This window comes from Pelodiscus sinensis, chromosome 4 (assembly GCF_049634645.1).
Source record: "Pelodiscus sinensis isolate JC-2024 chromosome 4, ASM4963464v1, whole genome shotgun sequence".
NCBI classification, from domain to species: domain Eukaryota; kingdom Metazoa; phylum Chordata; order Testudines; family Trionychidae; genus Pelodiscus; species Pelodiscus sinensis.
Genome location: NC_134714.1, coordinates 40,285,301 through 40,301,165, shown reverse-complemented (window position 1 = coordinate 40,301,165; position 15,865 = coordinate 40,285,301). Strand labels below are relative to the sequence as shown.

The 15,865-nt window shown below is 44.9% G+C and overlaps 1 protein-coding gene and 1 long non-coding RNA gene across 13 annotated transcripts in view; one reads left to right on the top strand and one right to left on the bottom strand.

The window, feature by feature from the left end:
- The window catches only part of NRXN3 (neurexin 3), a 1,564,511-nt gene that overhangs the window by 1,015,628 nt on the left and 533,018 nt on the right, over positions 1 to 15,865 (top strand). The window lies entirely within an intron of this gene.
- On the bottom strand, positions 1,329 to 9,912 carry LOC142829097 (uncharacterized). Its single transcript, XR_012903363.1, has 4 exons — positions 9,856 to 9,912; positions 7,346 to 7,421; positions 4,671 to 4,846; positions 1,329 to 1,458 (listed from the first exon to the last, which is right to left on the bottom strand). It is a non-coding gene; the product is annotated as an uncharacterized LOC142829097 (long non-coding RNA).

The following is a 15,865-nucleotide window of genomic DNA, read 5'->3' as shown; positions in this document are numbered from 1 at the left end:
CTGTAGTATCCAGTGCCCTTATCCACTGAATACTCACGGAAGCAACAGATCTGCAGTCTCTGAAGGACCAATGTACAAACCAGCTTGTAAGATTAACTCAGGATCTGCCTAGTTTAATATAATAGCACTGAAAGAGATTCATAGTGAAAACAACAATGTTTATTATCATACATTCGAGATTCAAGTGATAACGAATGAGAATATTGGAAACAAATTATTACATCTAAAATCCAATCATAGCATGCTTTCTAGAGACTAAACAGATTAACCACTTGTGTAAAGAATTTTTCTTTTACCCAGGGTCTTCTGCAGCCTTTTAACCAAGACTGTTTGAAATCCTGTTTTCATGAATGTAAAGTCACTGCCCGTTTACTTCATATGTGCAGGATAAAGGGGTGTTTTCTTTGCCTTTTACTTATATCTCTAAAGTTCACTGTCTGTACCTTGAGTCAGGATACCTCCCTTCCCGACACCCCCTCCCCACCCCGCTTATTTTTCCTGTGTGCTGCTTTCCTGTTGATTTCACATTTCTGTGCTAGCTTCATATGTACATTCACATTCATTGTGTTAGCTTAGAGTAGGGTTTTCCAACCTATGGGTTGGGACCCACTCGCCCTGCCCTAAATCCTGGTGAATAAACCTCTCTTGTCTGACAGAAAACCTGTTAGCCAATTCTTCCTTCAAAGCATATTTTCAAAACATCCATTTCACAATATTAATGATCAGTGTGACCCATGTTTTCATCTAAGATCTCACATGATTTTCTTTGATAATGTGGGTGGCATTAGGGGGTTTTGGGGTCACAGTATCAAGGAAGAAAAATGTAAGGTGCTGCAGAACCAGACATTATTGTTTTAGAATTAGGTCAGGTTCCCTCCGCCTTTATTTCCCATTGAGTTAGCTGGTGGTTCTTCTTTGTTCTATCTTCTCTACTTTTTGTTAGTGTTGCCCTGAGCTGTGGGACAGTTGCTATGTTCCATACTAGAAATTTCTGTGTTTTAAGATAGGTGAAGGGATTCTGGTCTGTAGTTTGTGTATCAGTTTTAGGTTGTAAAATAGATTTCTGCTACTTTGGAAGATATATATACATACACAAACTACACAATCATTATCATTACAAAAATAAAATGCCAGTCTTTTTTTAACTTTCCTTGTTACTCATCCTTTTCAGTTCCACTGTAACTGATTACTAAAGGAAATTTTGTTAGTCATCATCATTAACAAGTTTTTAAAATTTTTCTCCTGTTCCATCATTCTGCTACAGTGGCATCAAAATATCCAATGTAAGCAATGGTATGACTGTCACCATAATAACATGCTCTGGTGTCATAAGCAGGATTGAGCAGTTCCATCCATTAGTGTGCTTTGAGATCCTACGTGGGAAGCAATATTGATGTGCAAAATCCATTTTTTACTCTTCTGTGCTCTGGCAACTCAAATAGCAGCCAAGATCGAACTCTGTCGAAAGAAGAGGAAGGACACCTTTGAATTCTGGACACGGAGCCTGGCAGTGTTTTCTGCCATGGTTCTGAAGTCAGAACGAAGTCTAGCCACAATTGTCATCTTTGTTGTTTTCAAAGGAACAGCAAGAACGTTTTACAAGAGAAGGCCGGCTGCTCAGAATTCCAAACAGGCACTGGAAGTGTGGGTCTGTAATTTACCATGGCCCCCTCACCGTTTGCTCAAATTACTTCTCTTGCTCTCTCTTTTTGTGTGTGCGTGTTGTTTTTGCACATTAAAACATAACTGCATATACCCCTGAGTGACTTTCCCCCAAACTATGAATTTAAAGTACTTCCAACACTGTCTTTTAGAATTTGAATATAATTATATGCTTTGGGTGTAAATTGTGGTTTTTGCTACATAAGAAACTAATGGAAATGATCTGCCTTTTCCTGTAGTTTACAGATTATACGCTTTAGATCTGGGAATATATATTTAGGCTGCTTTTCTGTATGGTATATTAAAATGAAAATGAACTTGGTGTGAGCTATAGCAGTTGCTAAACGTGCATAGCAGGTTGATAGAAGACAATACTGAACTAATCCAGTGTTGAGGTTTTACCCTAACATCTTTCTGTTGCACCTTTTTGTCTCTTGATGTTTCTGTTGTTGGGGAAAGGGTGGGTGAAGTTGGCAGCATATCAGCCATCACATCTGCAGCAGCTAAAGAGGATCGGGTGAATGAAGTACATTGTCATAAGCTGTCACTGAGGGGCCGGAAGAAAGCCTGGACACTTGTTTTGCATATACCATAAAATTGCAAGTATAATGCGCACCTATGTATAATGCGCACCCTGACTTTGGAATCTTAGAGTCATGAAAAAAATCTTGAACTCCTATGTATAATGCGCCCCGGGGTTTGAAGACATCAAGCTTAGCAGCCCCACAACTTCTGCCAACAGGTGGCTGTCCCGCAGCCAGAAGCCAACCCGCCAGCACCAAGCCCAGCCTCATTCGCTTCCTGGAGGCATCCCCGGGCTGCAGGAGAGTGGGAGGGAGAGATGCACCGCTCCCACCTGCAGGCTTGCCCGGGAAACACGAGTGCAGCCTGAGGAGCTGGCAGAAAAGTTTGAAACCTGCCCTTCACCCCAGACAGCTGCCTGCGCGCCGCGCCAGCACCAAGCCCAGCCTCGCCCACTTCCTGGAGGCATCCCCGGGCTGCAGGAGAGTGGGAGGGAGGGATGCACCGCTCCCACCTGCAGGCTTGCCTGGGAAACGCATGCAGCCTTGGGAGCCGGCAGCAGAGTTTGAAACCTGTCCCCCACCCCAGACAGCTGCCTGCGCGCCGCGCCAGCACCAAGCCCAGCCTTGCCCGCTTCCCAGAGACGGCCACAGGCTGCAGGAGAGTGGGAGGGAGAGACACACTGCTCCTACCTGCAGGATCGCCTGGGAGGTTCGGGCTGCACAGCCTCTTCCCTCCCTGGTGCTTGCTGAGCTCGTGCCTGCTGCGGGGACCCTGGGCACAGCCTGAAGGAGCACCAGGCAGGCAGTGAGCAAAGGCACTGCAGCCTGGTGGTGACACCGGCTCCTTGCTTTGCCCGGGAGCCTGGCGGAGCGGTGACCCCCCTGCACTGCGCTGCAGCAGGAAAGTTTCCAGGTGCAGCCTGAAGGAGCACTGGGCAGGCAGCGAGCCAGGGCACTGCCAAAATAAAACTTTAGAAAATAACACCTATGTATAATGTGCACCTCAACTTTGACCCAAAAAAGTCAGAAAAAAAGTGCTCATTATACTCACGATTTTACGGTAACATGGTAGAGAGTGGATGTTGATTTTGTTTTATGAAACTCCCATGGGAGATATGCCACCAGACTGGTAGCCAGAGAAGGCACATCAGAGCCATAGCAGGGCCGTCTTTCCCCCTGTTGTCCATCAAGGGCCCTCAGCCCTGCCCTAGAAGCATCTCCGCTGGAGCAGAGACAGAATTTTTTCTCTTAAGATAAAGTAGATGTCTCAGGGGTGGGGATGTTTTAGACCAGTGTTTCTGAAAGTGTTCCGTGGAATCACTCTCAAAAACACATTAACTGGCCTTCCCGGTTTGTTTATGTACCGGCACCGCAGCCACAGAGCCTCACAACTCCCATTGGCTCTGTTTTGTCCTTTGCAGCCAAGGGAGCCATGGGAAGCAGCGTGGGCCGGACCACCGTTTCCCACGGCTCCCCTTGGCTGCAAAGGACGAAATGGAGCCAATGGGAGCTGCGAGGCTCCGTGGCTGCAGCGCCGGTAAATAAACAAACCTGGGCGGCCAGTTAATGTGCTTCTGAGTGATTCCACAGAACATTTTCAGAAACACTGGTCCAGACAGTACTGGGTCCTGCCGTGAGGGCAGGGGACTGGACTTGATGATCACTTGAGGTCCCTTCCAGTTCTAATGTTCTTTGATTCTATGATTCTGTTCCTAAACATTAGACTAGATGGACCAGTTGTCTGAACCTGAGCAGAGTCTCTCTGTCTGTGCTCTCACAACTCTTTCTTGTGGCTGGCATCAGAGAATATAAAACCCTGCTACTTATGTAGAATGTACTAGAGTTTCTCCTTTGCCATAAGCTGTAGAGACACCAAAGTTACGGAGGTCATATAAGCCCTTAGACAGGTGGCCTGTGGTTTTGATGCTGAAATTTCTAGCCTCTGTCCCCACTGGTGACCATAATTTTATCACATTAAGGCCAGCAGCCACTGTTCATGATATGATGCATCCAAGCTACTCTTTGATGAGTGAGTTTGTTGAACAGTATTAATAAAGACCAGTCTATCTGCCTGTGCAGCCCTTGAAGTAATATTATCCCAGAACTATTAACTGGGGTGAAAATACAAGCTATACCCTCCTCAACAGACATCTAAAGAAGTCTAAAGATTTACAGAATGTCTTTCATTGCTTGGCTTAAAGGGCATTTGCAAACTCTGCTGGGAAATCCCGAACTCTGGGGTTTCATTACTGTTTTGGTGGAAACTTGCATTGCTACTTGTTTTCAGACTGGAAGGCAGGCTTCTTATGGCATGGCATGTATGCAAAGGCTAATTAATTTATCAGAAATGTTTTTGGTCCCTCTTACTTCCTTGCAAGGTGGGTGAACAGGTTTGGGGAAAATAAGAACCGACCTGAGCCCTCAGCCAAAATCTCAAAACAAACTTTTGAAAAAAAGGAAACTTGTCTCACTTTTCATACATACCTCCATGCTCTGTGACCTCCTTGCCTGGTTTCATGGAATTTCTAGTGGGATTTGTAGAATGGAGAGATTCTGATGATCTGGTTGAGCATTCTGGCTTCGGATGTTTATTTGAATGAAACCTTCAAACTTCTTGTGCTTCTCCGCTCCTTGTTACTTCCCTAAGAAATGCTGACCACCTAGAATGTTACACAATAAACTAGTAGACAGATACTAATTTGCATTTTATCATTTTATATAGATGTTGTGCTTTTTGTACTATAGTACTCTGGAATCTTGTGCGATGCAGGAGTCAGAACAGCAGCTAAATAACTGACTTGCTTGTTCTTCCTTTCTACCTACCTTCCTCATGTGTGTGTTAGGGATGTAAAATCCCATTTAATTGGCTAACCGGTTAAAAATATTGTTTAACCAGTTAACCAATTAAAGGGGCGACGATGAAGAAAGCTGGAGCAGCCCACCTTGATCATTACTGGGCTGGAGCAGCCCCTCTGCTGCAGGCAGAGGCTGCTTCAGCCCAGCCAGAGGATCCCCGGCCTGTTGAAGTAGTCCCTGTCTGTGGAGGACCCCCAACGCAGGTGGGGAGTTGCTCCAGGTCCACGGATTAACCTTAACTGGTAAGCTTACAAGTTAACTGGTTAAACCTTCAGTGTGTGTGTGTGTGTGTGTGTGTGTGTGTGTAACCTTCACTGTGTGTGCATTCTGTCATGGTTTATGGTGCCCTCGGCTTTCTAAAAACTGTTCTTCATATACTGGCTCAGTCTCCAGCTTGCTATAAACTGTGGGGCTTCCACAGAATCCAGAGCCCAGGGTCCGGAAGCCTTGTCTCCCTCTTAACATCTCAGTGATTGGAGGGGGGGAGGGGAGAAGTAGCACCTATCCAGTCCATTTCCCAGCCTTGACAGAATATTCAGTATTCAGCAGTATATTCCCCAGTGCTTTGATCATTGTCTAGATCCTGTTATGTGAACATGTCCATCACCTGGCCATCTGTCTCCTTCTCCCCCTGTGACTGTGAAGGGAAGACACTTCTACCTCCACCATGTCTCCTCTTTGCCATCAAACGACAGGTGCTGCAGCTGCAGCGAGTTGTGCTAGTCTCCCTCCTGTGCCTAGAAGCCATCACATTTCCGTCAGGGTAGTTTTGCAAAGATATTGATGGCTTTGAACGCCTTTTCACTTTTTATTAGTTCACCACTGAGTCGGCTCTCCTTCCTGTGCCCCCTTGCAGTTAGAGGCCATTCATTATAGGCAAGGAAAAGGGAAAGAAATTGTTTTTTCTTGAGAGATGCATTCAGCACTTCATAAAGGGGAGAAGGAAAAGCAGAACTGGGGTGGTGGTGAGGTTGGTTTTGCATTTGCAAAGGTAACACTCAAGAAGAATTTCCTGAGGCATGCAGATGTTAAGGTAACTCTTGACTTGCTTATGTGAGATCAGGCAGTTCCATGCATTGGGGTAGTTGTGCACTACAGCAGAGTTAAACACAGAGGCTGTGTCTAGACTGGCCAGTTTTTCCAGAAAATCAGCCACTTTTACGGAAAAACTTGCCAGCTGTCTACACTGGCTGCTTGAATTTCTGCAAAAGCACTGACTTCCTACTGTAAGAAATCAGTGCTTTTTGCAGAAATACTATGCTGCTCCCGTTCGGGCAAAAGTCCCTTTTACGCAAAACTTTTGCGCAAAAGGGCCAGTGTAGACAGCTGAGATTTGTTTTCCGCAAAAAAGCCCCGATCGCGAAAATGGCGATCTAGATTGGCAAAAGTGCGTCTAGATTGGCCACGGACACTTTTCCGCAAAAAGTGCTTTTGCGGAAAAGCATCCGTGCCAATCTAGATGCTCTTTTCCAAAAATGCTTTTAACGGAAAAGTTTTCCGTTAAAAGCATTTGTGGAAAATCATGCCAGTCTAGACGTAGCCAGTGGGTGTGCCATTGGCCTCCATAGGGCCAGGATTTTATATAGTCACTTTGCAACAGCTGAAGGTGTCCAATAAAAGAGTGTTGCTTAGTGGTTAGAGAGGAGATGTAAGGACTCCCAGGTTGTCTCCCTAACTCTACCCCCTGGCTTACTGTGTGATATTTGAAGCAAGCCTTGTAACTGCTGTGTGCCTCAATTTTCCCTCCTGTAAAATGGAGATAGTAACAAGTGCAAGGAGAGTAAATATGCTTGTAAAGAACTCTGAGATACTAGAGTGACCAATGAGATCAGAAAACCAAAGTATCATTATCATCTCATAGTATATTGGAAGGCGGCACCCAAAATTCACCTCAAATATTTGCTTTTGTATTCTACAGGCATAGCTGCACTTTGACAAAGTTGCAGCATTTTGCCCTGACTCTGGGATTTTCTGCCTTCCGTGCTATGAGGAGTGGGACAGTCACACCTCCATTCTGCTAGTCTTCACTCGAGGATCCCATCCTCAGATCACATAGTCAGAGGAATTTGATTTATTGGACTCTGGGGTTAAAACCTAGTGTTCTCCTGGTTCAGTCACTGCCACTGTTTTCTGAGTATGGTCGAATCTACAACCCCTAAAGAAAGTGACTTTACCCTTGCAGTGAAAAGCAGTGATTGTTTCTCCCTTCTTTCGCTTCTGGAGGCCACTTTTTGTTGTTGCCACAAGAGGCTGTTAATATCGTACCAGATTTGTCACTTACATGCAGCATCTCCTGTACTTACCTCATTTCACTTCTGCCACCAAGTGAGACTCTTTTATCAGGGTTCAGTCAATCCCCTTTTCACCAGAGGTTGTGAGCTAAATTGTAGAGGCAATTTCAGCCAGCATGGAAAAGAGGAGGGGAGGAGAAGCAAAATAGAAGTATAAATCAGTCAAGGATATAGTTGCCATTCTTCCTTTCCTTTTAATCAGAAACAAAAGGAGAAAAGGATCAACAGAAGATCTATTGCCCACAAAGCAGCTCTTAACAAAAGACATAGGCAATTTGCAACTGGAGGAAAAAGAAACAGTCAAACTAAATAGAGAAAGGAAGAAGATGCCAGTCTACTCAGCAGGGTCACACGGGCACACTCTTCTTAGGTATGAGCTCATAGAGCTGTGGTGTTCAGCATACTAGCCACATATGGCTATTTGGCCTTTTGAGTGTGGCTAGTTGGTTTGAATAATGTGTCCAGTTTGCTATAGCAGTAGCCTGGTGTCTACTGCTTCAGAACTGGTTGGACATGGACACCACGGGCATAGAGTTTAAGGTGTTCCAGCCTGACGTCCTATCTAACTCCACTCATAGAACTTCCCTGAATGTGATTCCTGTTTGCACTAAGCCTTGTGTTTTTTAGAAAAACCATTCAATCCTGATTTAAAAATTCCCAGTGGTTGAGAATCTGCACAAACCATGGTAAGTTATTACGATGGTTAATTCCCCTCATGGTTACAGTTTGCACCTTATTTCCATTCTGAATTCATCTGTTTAACTTGCAGCCATTGGATCTTGTTATAATGTGTCTGCTAGACTGAAGAGCCCTCTATCACCTTTTTTGTTTCTCATGATCAAGTCGCTTCTTAACCACCTTTTTGGTAAGCTTAACAGGCTGAGCTGCTTGTGTCTTTCATTATGAGGTTCTGGCTCTACAAGAAGTTACAAGTGGGTGGCTGGCCAATGCCAGCTGACCTGGGCTCACGGAACGTTTAAGTGTGGTGTAGATGTTACACTCAGGCTGTGAGGTGGGGCACTGCAATTTAACAGCCCTTCAGCTCCAGCCCTGCAATTTAGAGTCAGCTGGCTTGGGTTAGCCACAGGTGTCTAATTCTAGTATAGACATACTAAGGCATGTTTTCCAGTCCTTTAAATCATCCATGTGGCTCTTCTCTGAACTCTCCGATTTATCAAAACCAAATCAGGAAACAGGGGGCACAGCTGTCTCTGGAGATGCCCATGATCTGGAACTTGCCCACTAGACCCCAGATTGCTGTCCTTTGAGGTAGAACACAAGGCTTATCTTTTGGGCTAAGCATTAGCTTGGCCTTGCATTTAGATTCTGGAGTGTTTTCTGACAGTGTTGAGATCACGGATATCCTAGACCAATGTTTCTCAAATGTGCCACCGCCAGGGGCTTTTCATGTGGCCATAGCCTCCTGCACGGTGATTGGGGGGCAAAGCAGTGTTAACAAATATACAGATATCACTTGTCACAGAAACAGACTTACTAGCTAGTAAGTCTAAACAAAAGCAATTATGAAAGCAAAAGAAACATTTAACAACAACTAAAAAAACCATGCAAAGCACACTATTTATAGAACTGTACATTATTTTTATTATTGAGTCTGCAATAAAAATCTACAAGAATAAGTTACAATGACTTGACCTATGTATTTGTGCCCATGTATTTGTTTTTCCTAAAGTTACTTAAGTATTTTAGGAAAAAAACTTCAGGAAGCCACTAGCAAGAGTTAATGGCTGCACTCTGAGGTCACCAAAAATTGCTCGAGACCTCCCTTGTGGTAGGCATTCTTAAGAAGTTTCCTGGTGCCTTTTTATGAGACTGTAAATTCTTATTGCTATGAGCCAGCTATTCTGTATACTTTGAATAGTGTTAATAGCTTTAATTGTCTGAAGTTAAAAGGAAACTTTTTAAAGGATACATGGGGTGGCTATCATTCCTGCCCAGTGCAGACAGAACTATTTAATATTTGTTTTAATCTTTTTTCTATCTGGTATCATAAGCTGAGCACAATGGGAGGATAATAAATTATTACAGTTAAAAGGCTGAGTTGCACTGTTATTTGAGATGATCCACAATGTGTTTTCAAATGGTGTGTGTATGTAATGTATTTCCTCAGGGAAGCTTGGTTCAGATCAGAAGCAGTGTCTGGTTTTCATGTGTCTGAGAGTTGGGGCTATGTGTAATGCATTTCCATAGGGAGCTCAGTTCACATGCAAAGAGGGGTTATGTGTGTGTCATATATTTCCCCGGGGAAGCTGAGCGAAGATGCAGCCATTTCTCAATGAGCTATGTTTCTTCTTTTATACCATTTCACAGCTAGACTATTGTCCTGCAACAACCCCTTTGTTTGTCCTTTTAGCATTGCTTCAGGATGCAAGGACACCTTCTGGGGTGGCTGTTTCAATTGCAGGCCTTCATGTGACTGAACATCATCATAGTTACAGGAATTCTGTCAAGATCCTCTAGGGTTTTTGCAGCATCTCTTTATGCTGTTTTTTGCTGAAACTCACCCTGTGGCCCAGTAGAGGGCTCGGTCATAATGGAAAAAATCCTTGTCTTCCCGTGCCACGATGGGCTGTCATCATGCTTGTGCAGAATGTGGTGATGTCACAATGCAGTATTCTTGTTTTGCAATAAAATGCATGGAAAGTTTTGCAAAGTTTCCTTCCTTAAATGTGTGATATTTTATAAAGTTATAAACATAACTAGATAGGAAACTTGCTGAAAGTGACCCTGTCAGGGCTGCTCCCCCACTCTGGCACTCCAAGTGCAGAAGGTGGGAACCTGCAAGAGACCTTAAAAATACCTTTCCTGTAAAGACTCTGCTTACAAAAACTCCCCCAAGTCACAGATTTACTGACTTTGGGGGATAGCTGCCACAATCAAGTGATTTACCTAAAAAACAGGAGGGAACACTTGAATCCTCCCAGGGGGTATCCCAAGCTCTTTTACCACAAAAGAGCTTGAAAAACAAGAGGAGAATAAAAAGCCTGCTGTCTCTTGTAGCTGACTGCTCAGTCTAGGCAGGGCAGACATGCACACACAGACCCCTGTTCCTTCCCAGGACACAAGAATCAAATCATCACCTTAAAAAGGTGATTTTTATTAACAAAACAAAAGATATACTTGATAAAGCATACTTGATTGCTAGGTGGTACAGAGCAACTAAATAAAACAAATTAAAACTGAGACAATCTCTGGGAACAACTCTCAGATAGTGAATGGGGGAGTGGAGGCATAGATTCACACAGAGCAGTTCAAACCAAAACACACAAATTAAGAAAGTACCCCCGATTGTGCCTAGATCCACTTTTCCCCTTTATTTACTCATGATCCCTTCTGGGTTCAGTCCATTTCCATGCCCCGAACTTCTTGGAGGCATGGTAATCCTGCCTGGGTTTAAATCATTCTACGTCTCAACTTCTGGTTTAACTCTCTCCCATGAAGAAAACAGGCAAGATAACTTATACAATTAAAATGTCAGCACTCTATCTCCATTGGTTTTTCTGGTTCCCTGCTAACAACCTTGCTAGATACTTGAGTTTAACCCCTTAGTCACCGGGTGCTAGCCAGCACTCCTCCTATCCATTACAGACCCTTATGTAAAATACCCACAAATCTGTTGGGGTTTCCTATATGTTGGCTCAGTGCAAAAGACAATTTTAATAGTGACTTTGACATTTCAGCCTAATGCATTCGGGGCAGGAAGTGGGAGCACACTGAATAAGAAGGATGCTCTGTCTGCCAGAGTTTTACTTGGCCAATTCACTCATGCATTGAACAAAAAGTTAAGATTATGTTTCATTGGAAGAGGGTTTGCAGGAATTTCCTCAGCTGCTTCCAGGTCAGGAATTCACAGATGAGCCTGTAGCAGTAAGGAAAACACCTGTGTTTTAGTCCTAGCACAGCAAGGGGCTGGGAACCATTAAGATTTAGGGTTCAAATCCCCACAGAGTCATGGATTCTGTGGGTAAAATGAGGGGCAAGCTGTTTATCCTTTTTATTCCTCTGCTATGAAACCAGAGAAGCAATTGAAAGAAGAAATGCTGCATGTGAGCTGAGGTACATGGGGAAATAAACTGACATGCATTGCTGTGCTCCGGAAAAACCTACAGCAAAATCAATGAAATATCAGCACTAATTTAGATTAGACTTTATTGTAAAATTAGAGACATATTCAACCTGAAGGAAGTAATTCATGACATTAGATGATTAGATTTTGTCATGCTCGTTGGTCCATCTGATCAAAGCCAGATGCTTCCGATGGAGGCATGTAACTCTGAAGATACAGTTAATGGTGTACCTCAGAGAAGGAGTATTTCTTCTTGACCTTGCAAAAAATGATAATTTTTATATTGTGAGGAATGAGGATTGAAAGCCCTTGCAATTTTATCTTACGTGGAGCATTTCAGATGCTATTCTGTTTTTGACAATAGCTTTGCACTTGGAAGTTTTGCTTAAAGTATCTCAAAGCACTGTACAAGCCTTCCTAAATCATCACATCACCTTTACTGCCTATGTCATTGGCATCATACGCCTCATGCTGCTAATAAAAAACTGAGGCACAGAAAGGTAAAGTGATGTGCTCAAGTCAGTCACTAGACACAGAGCTGAGAATAGACCCCAGGACTCCTTACTCTTGGTATCTTCCATTAGCCCCTAAGCACATTCCCGCTTCTTTCTAAGCTACAGTATTTGTGGTGGTGATATCCTGCAACTGTGAGTTCCACAGATTGGTTATAAATTATGTAAAAAGGCACTTCCCTCTGGAAAAGCCAGGGTTGTGCATGTAAGTGAGTCCATCACAGCCTCAGTTGGGATTGAATACTGCCAAAAGAGTTCTTTGCTCAGGCTCCAAAATGGTGTGGTAGTTAGCTGCTGAATGCTTGCTTGCAAGCACTGCTTGGCCACACTCTGGGGTGTATTGATTTAGAGAGATGTTTCTATCTGTGAGAAGTTCAGCAGTCTAGATTGTACCCTGAGGAATGTCACATTTTCCGTACGACCATAACTTGGGGAGATGAGACATACACAATATCTGTGGGTTTCATAGGCTTTTCTTTCTCATTGCCCAGCCAGTCTTAGTCTCCCTCTCCAGGCCTGCTGTCTGAATCCCAATCTCCCTCTCAGTCTTGTCCACTTCCCAGACCCAGTCTCTGTCTCCTTTACCAGCCCGCCCATTTCCTCCCTCCTACCTTATCTCCTTTCTCCCTGTATCCTAGCTCAGCTAGCCCCAGTTGCTCAAAGCCCTGCAAAGAGTGACGTTCAACTGAGAGTATCTTAAGAGTAGTCTGAGCATGGGACAGGAAAGCTGCAACTCCTGAGTTTAAAACCCAGTTCTGATACTGGGGCCTGGTGCAAATCACTTCACTCTTCTGTGCTTCAGTTTTCCCAGTCTGCTCAGACCTACAGATCCCAGTCTCAGACTAGACTATAGTCTCTATATCAGTATATCCTGACAAACTAACCTGATATCTTTTTTTGATGAGATTACAAGGTTGGTTGGTAAAGTTACTTGATGCTTAGAGTTTTGTAGGGTGGTTAACTTGGTACCTCATGACATTTTGATGAAAGAATTAGAATTGTATAAAATTAACCTGGCACACAATCAGTGAATGAAACTGGCTAAGTGGTTGGTCTCAAAAGGTAATTATCAACTGATTTAACATTTTATTAATGACCTGGAAGAAAATATAAAATGATCACTGATAATTTTTGCAGGTGACACAAAAACTGGGGAGTGGTAAATATTGAAGAGGACAGGTCACTGATTCAGAGTCATCTGGACTGTGTTCAACTGGACACTAGCAGACAATAAGAGTTTTTATACTGCTAAATGTAAAAGTACCTGTCTAAAAACAAAGAATGTAGGCCATATGTACAAAATGGGGGATACTATTCTGGGAAGCAGTCAATCTGAAAAAGATTATGGTCATGGTAGGTAATCAGCTGAATATGAGCTCCCTGTGTGATATGTGGGATGCATAAACAGTGGAATCTTGAGTAGCACTAGAGAGGCTATTTTTACCTTTGTATTTGGCACCAGTGCACTTGCTGCTGAAATACTGTGTTCAGTTCTGGTCCCCACAATTCCAGAAGGATGTTGAAAAACTGGGGAGGGTTCAGAGAAGAGCTACAAGAATCATTAAAGGATTAGAAAACAAGCCTGATGGAGACAGACTCAAGGAGCTCAATATATTGTTTAAGAGGTGGCTTGATTATTATTAATTTCATTATGAGGATTTTCCATTACAGACTTTCACAGCAATTGTACATAAAGAATTCCTGATTTGGGAGCATAGTTCTTGTATCATACACTGCTTAATTCCATGTACACTGCTAGACTCTGTACCATGTCATGAACTACAGTGTTGTAATGGAGTCCCCCAACACAGCAGGTGTTACAGTGTAGACAGGCTTCTTAAACCCAATATGTACATCTCTAGGGGTGCATGTGTATTGTGTTGCCATATAAACCCTAATGCACATATAAGGGGGTTGCATGTGTGTGAGCTATCCTAATTTATGTATACGTGTTTGGGATGTACATATCTAAGTCACATGTTTAAAAAATTTAGGCCACAGCAGGCAGTCAATCCAAATATGTAGAGCCCTGCAAATCTGTGAATATCCGCTTTATAGCTGAATCTGTGTATGTGGATATCCATGGTTCATTTTTGCAGATACAAATTTTGTGTCCACTCAGAGCTCTACAAATATGTAATGAAAGTGCTGTACATTTTTAATGTCTGCTTATAGGTCATAGATAATCTTGGTATGACTCACCCTTTTGCATTTTGACTTCTCGGTACCAGGGCCGGCCTTAGGCCGATTCAGCCGAATTGGGCCCCGTGCCCCTGCACCCGGAAGTGCCGGCGAGTTACAGAGCCGGGGCCCTGCTCCGCCACTATGTGGAGCTGGGTCTCTCCCCCGGTTCTGCGTGGAGCGGTCCCTGGCCCCCCTGCGCGTCCTCCCACCCCGCCCCCAGAGCGTCCCCCTCGGCCCCGAAATGTCCCTGCCGTGCGCGGCTCCTCCTTGCCACCTGCTGCTGTCCATGCATTGCACGTGGGCGGGGAGGTCGCCCGGGTGTGACGTGACGTCACAGCCCGGGATTTTGAAACTCCTGGGAAGCTACATTGCGGGGCCTCGCTGGCCTCAGGTTCGGCCTCCGGGGCCTGAGTGCGGACTCTGGCCCCGCAATGGGGAAGGCAGAAGGTAGGGAACGGGCTCGTGTGGTGGCGGCGGTGGGGAGGAGGAGGCGGAGGCGGCAGCAGCGGGGGCGAGGGGGGGCTTGAGCGGAGGAGAGGAGGCAGAGGGGCAGGGGTAGAAGGAGAAGAGGCTTGGGCGGGGGGAGGGGAAGGCACCAAGAGACAGGGATGCAGGAGAGAGAGACAAATGCCAGGGGGCCAAGTGCAGACAATGAGGGAAAGGGCAGGAAGGGAGGTGTCAGTGGGAGAGGGGACAGGGTGATGCTGGGAGAGGAGAGGAGAGGAGATGGGAAGGGCATTGGGGGCTAGAGGGGGAGGTGCTGGGTGAAGGCTTGAAAAGAGGGGTGGGCATGAGAAAGATGGGGATGGAGCAAGGCATGTGTGAGGGCACAGAGGGACAGGAGGGGAATGGGGCAGAGAGTGGTGAGGAGGTTGGTATCAGGGAAAAAGGGGGCAGGGGCAGTAAGGGAAGGGGGAGGCACCTGGAGGGTGCAGGGTTAAGGGAAGGTGCAGGTGCCAGGGGATTCTGGGGTGAAGCAGAAGGTCAAACACCTGCAGAGGAGGGACCAGCCCCAGAGGAGAGAGGCAGGGCAAGTGTGTGAGAGAGGTATTAGAAGAGGGGTAGCTCACATGATCAAGTTAGGGCTACTGGAGGAGTGGGCACAGCAGGGAGAGAAGGGCTGGTGGAGGGGAGCAGGTCTCAGGAAGGCTGAGGGCAGTGAGAAGGGCAGGAGTCAGGACAGCAGAGGAGGGTGAGGAGTTGGGGGGCAGCAAGCACCAGGGGAGATGATGGCGCAAGGAGAGGAGACATGGCAGCAGAGAGAAAAGGTCAAGGTTTATAAAATATTTATTAATAACTTGGTATGCTGTCTATGGCCAGTTTGTTTGTGCCCCACGGTGCAATTTGGGTTTATGTGGGGATCAACACGTGACCGGCGAGTGGGAGCCGAAACAAAAAAGTAGTCAGTGTAATGATCTTCTATTGATATGTGTTTCAGTAGTTAAATTCTTGGACTGTCATTGCTCATGAAAAGTGCTGTCACATGGGTGGAAATCGGGTAAATATTGCATTTTATTAATATCAGCAAAACTGACTTAAATGGGACCTGTGTGTTGTGTAGTCTTGCCTTAATCTTTGTATTCATGCCTGTCAGTGTGAGAGAAGCTATTTGTATATATTTGCTTGCATATGCAACCACACTTAAGTTGAGGCCCTCAGCATGTTCTGTAAGTATCAGTGTGGCCCCAGGGCTTCCAAAGTTGAGTTTCCCTAGCTCATTCCTGACAGGTGCCTATCTAACCTGGTTTTAAA